Below are 4804 nucleotides of genomic sequence, written 5' to 3'. Positions count from 1 at the left end.
GGTTTTCATACCAAAATGAGTGTGCATTTATTCCTTCCTTTAGTCAAATGTGATGAGAATAAGCTTCATGTTTTTTCTCTTACCTCCCCACTTTTTCCCTCCACTGAAAAGTCTTTTACTTGCTTCTTTTATGAGAGATAATTTGCCCCATTCCATTTCTCCCTTTCTCCTCCCAATATATTTCTCTCTCACTGCTTGATTTCATTTTTTTAAGATATGATCCCATCCTATTCAGTTCACCCTGTACTCTGTGTGTGTGTGTGTGTGTGTGTGTGTGTGTGTGTGTAATCCTACGCACTACCCAGTTACTGAAAAAAGTTTCAGGAGTTACAAATATTGTTTTTCCCTGTAGGAATGTACATAGTTCAACTTTAGTAAGTCCCATATGACTTCTCTTTGCTGTTTACCTTTTCATGTTTCTCTTGATTCTTGTGTTTGAAAGTCAAATTTTCTTTTCAGCTCTGGTCTTTTCATCAAGAATTCTTGAAAGTCTTCTATTTCATTGAAAGACCATTTTTTCCCCTGAAGTATTATACTCAGTTTTGTTGGGTAGGTGATTCTTGGTTTTAGTCCTAGTTCCTTTGACTTCTGGCGTATCATATTCCACACCCTTCAATCCCTTAATGTAGAAGCCACTAGATCTTGTGTTATCCTGATTGTATTTTCGCAATACTTGAATTGTTTCTTTCTGGCTGCTTGCAATATTTTCTCCTTGATCAGGGAATTCTGGAATTTGGCCACAACGTTCCTTGGAGTTTCTCTTTTTGGATCTCTTTCAGAAGGTGATCACTGGATTCTTTCAATATTTATTTTGCCCTCTGGTTCTAGAATATCAGGGCAGTTTTCCTTGATAATTTCATGAAAGATGATGTCTAGGCTCTTTTTTTGATCATGGCTTTCAGGTAGTCCCATAATTTTTAAATTGTCTCTCCTGGATCTATTTTCCAGGTCAGTTGTTTTTCCAATGAGGTATTTCACATTATCTTCCATTTTTTCATTCTTTTGGTTTTGTTTTGTGATTTCTTGGTTTTTCATAAAATCATTAGTCTCCATCTGTTCCATTCTAATTTTGAAAGAACTATTTTCTTCAGTGAGCTTTTGAACCTCCTTTTCCATTTGGCTAATTCTGCTTTTGAAAGCATTCTTCTCCTCATTGGCTTTTTGAGCCTCTTTTGTCAATTGAGTTAGCCTATTTTTCAAGGTGTTATTTTCTTCAGCATTTTTTTGGGTCTCCATTAGTAAGGTGCTGACCCGCTTTTCATGCTTTTCTTGCATCTCTCTCATTTCTCTTCCCAATTTTCCCCCCACCTCTCTTACTTGATTTTCAAAATCTTTTTTGAGCTCTTCCATGGCCTGAGCCCATGGAATATTTATTTTGAATGTTTGGGGTACAGAAGCCTTGACTTTTATGTCTTTCCCTGATGGTAAGCATTGTTCTTCCTGATCTGAAAGGATGGGAAAAGATATCTGTTCACCAAGAAAGTAACCTTCTATAGTCTAATTTTTTTCCCTTTTTTGGGCATTTCCCCAACCAGTTACTTGACTTTTGTGTCCTTTGTCAAGAGGAGGGTATACTCTGGGAATCTGTAAGATCTCAGTTTCTCCAGGGTGGCCCAATCAAGCGTGTACTGGTCTGGAAGCAGAAAGGGATTTTTGTGCCCAGAATCTTAGCAGTTACCTCTCCACAGCCACCTGGCCTCCAGTTCCACCAAGTCAGCATTGGGGACTGATTTTCAGATAAGCTGGATGGGCAGGGCCACCATTCAGTGTGAGACAAAGACCAACTCCCCCAGGGCCTCTGCACAGGGCCGAGGCAAGACTCAGCTCTTTGATGCCCCTAGAGGTTTTTATGCTCTAATAATGGTCTGGCTGCTACACCTGCATATGTGGCCACCTGCCTATGTGGCCTCTGTGGCAGCTGCCTAAGGCTGGAGCTATGGAAGGCCCTTCTCCCTTCCTGACCAGCTGAAAAAAACCCCGTCACTGACCTTTGACACGTGTGGGTTGAGGGATCTTCGAACCTGCTGCCGCTGGGACTGGGGATTCCGAGACTGGACATTCCGCCCCCAAGGGCTGTTCATGAGCCAGGCCGCAGCCAAGGCTGGACTGGGCTCTGCTGCTCGTCCTGTGCAACAGATGTTTCTCGTGGGCCTTTCAGGTCACCCTGGGCTGGAAATCTCCTCCTCTCTGTTGTTCTCCACTTCTGCTGCTCCAAAATTTGTTGAGAGTCCCTCTCTACAGGTATTTTATGGGCTGTGTGGGGAGAGCCAGCATATGTGTGTCTTTCTACTCTGCCATCTTGCCTCCGCCCCCCTGTCTCCATTTCTTATGACTCAATAGTTCTCCATTACATTTATACCCTGTAATTTGACACTCAGTTTTCCAGTTTCTCTCTTGTAAGGTCCTGTTCATCTCCATCCTTCTGTGTACTGAGATACTTTCTAGTCTTAAAATCCTGTGAAGTTGTTCTTTCACTGGTTCCAATTCCAATCTAACTAAATTTTAAGCCTTTGCCATCCTCCTTTTATTTACTCTTGTGCCATATAGCTTTCTCTTATATAAAATGTAAACATTCATCCTAAACTAAGTGGTTGTTCAGCAATTCATTATTCAAGTGTTCGGAGCTCCTCTCCCCTCATGTCTAGGACAACGTATTTCTCTTAGGTGGCAGCCTCCCAGAAAGCGAGATCAGCCTCCCTAAATGACTCTGTACAGTAGGTACCAGGTACTTAAATGACAGCTGGGGCTGAGAAAAGGCCTTACATGACAGTGATTTGAAAAAAGAAAAGGATATGTCTATATCATATCGAACCTGAAACTAGGCATTATTAGAGCTTTATGAATAAAGTTTAATGATAATAAAAACATTCAAGTTCCTTTGACAGGGATTCAAGGATCATCATAATCTGGCAGCCCCTTGCTTTTCCAGGTTTATCTTCTATTACTCCTCTCCACATTCCAGACAGATTAGACAATCCTTCATACCCTGAACATGCTGTGTGTGCTCCTACCCCATCTTCTTTGCCTAGCGTAGACAGGCAGATAGGTTTGGAGGCAGCTAAGAGGCACTCTCTCATAGTGAGTGGACAGGCTGACCAGCAACCTACTTAGATGCAGAACTCTATGGGCACTGCCAAAATTATTGGCTAGGAGATCACTACTAGGCCTTTGCCCCAAAGAGATGAAAGAAAGAAGGGAAAATGTCACATGCCGGAAAATATTTATAGAAGGTCTTTTTGTGGTGACAACTGGAAACTAAGGTGATGCCCATACACAGAGAAATGGCTGAACAAGTTATGGCATATGAATGTGATGGAATGCTGTTATGCTATAATAAAATAACGAAAGAGACAATTTCAGAGAAACTTAGGAAGACTTATATGATGGAGAGTCAAGTGAGTTAAACCAGAACAATTTATACTATACCAACATCATAAAATGAATAATTTTGAAAGACTTAAGAATGCTGATCAATATGATGATCAACCTTGATTTGAGAGAAGTGATGATGAAGCCTGCTACCCACCTTCTGACAGAGAGGTGACGAACTCATATATAGATGTATATATATATATATATATGTATATATATATATATATATATATATATATATATGTCAGGCCTAGAGGCCTAAGGGCTACCCAAGTCTTACCTTACCTATTGCAGGTCTTTGGCTGGCCAAACCGGATAAACGTATGAGAGAAGAGACTTTCCAGAGTCGAACAAGGGTTAGGCTTTATTCAGGGTCTTGGTTACATGTGCAGAGGGAATTCTTCCTGAGGAGAGAGGAATCTCCCAAGGAGGCAAAGATCTTACAGTAAGAGAATGGAAGTGGAAGTGGGAGAGGGAGAGAGGGGAGAGGGAAGAGAGAAGAGAAGAGAGAGGGAAGAGGGGCCTTCTGTCCTCTAAGGGCCCCTCAGTGCTAAGAGCGCCTTCAGGCTTCCCTGACCCTACTTAAGCTCTCCTGCCACATAGTTTGCACCTGAATACCGTGCCTGTTAGACAACAATAGGTGTTCTCAGACCCCGGGCCAATCTCGAGGGCGGGGATGCTCTCTCCCAGCACGTATCCCACGAAGAGGTGGAGACGCACGAGATAGCCCGGTCTCACACCTCAATTCCCTGCTGTTCCCTGGGGGCCCTCATGAGAACTCTAAGGTTTAGAAGTCCTCACTTTTACCTGCCCGAGACTGTCCACATGGAACTGAGCTTACACCCCCAACATATATATCTTACAAGGGCTCTGTTTTTCTTTTTTCTTTTTAATGTGGAAGAGGTAGGATAGAAAAAAATTCTTGACAATTTAAAAAAATAAAATTTAATGAAAAAATACCTAGATGATTGGCTAAGTGGAACTTGGGGATGGATTCTTGTTAAAGTAGCTGCTCTCTCTCTCTTTCTCTCCCTTTTCTCTCTTACTTTTTTCCTCTCCTCTTTCTCTTTCCTCTCTTTCTCTCTTTTTCTTTCCCCTGTTCCCCTTTCTCTAGCTCTCTGTACCTCTTTGTCTCCTTTATTCTCTTCAGGACTCCATCTTTTCTTCTTTTTTTAAAATTAATTTATTTGTTTTCAGTTTTCTACAATCACTTCCATAAGTCTTAGATTTTCTCCCCCTCTCTTCCCCTCCCTCTTCTCCATCTTTTCTTCTTTGCAAGTATAGCAATTTTGGTGGGAGGAAAGGGGGAACAAAGGAGGGAAGAACCTTTTCCTTTTATCATCTCTAGGACCAAAGGATGATAACTTATACAGAAGCACATGGACACATATTTACATGTGACCTGAAAGAATAGTTCAGAGATAATACTTCT

Source organism: Notamacropus eugenii, chromosome 2 (assembly GCF_028372415.1).
Source record: "Notamacropus eugenii isolate mMacEug1 chromosome 2, mMacEug1.pri_v2, whole genome shotgun sequence".
In the NCBI taxonomy this organism is placed as follows: Eukaryota; Metazoa; Chordata; class Mammalia; order Diprotodontia; family Macropodidae; genus Notamacropus; species Notamacropus eugenii.
The sequence above is the reverse complement of the archived record's forward strand: the minus strand, read 5'-3'. Positions refer to the sequence as shown.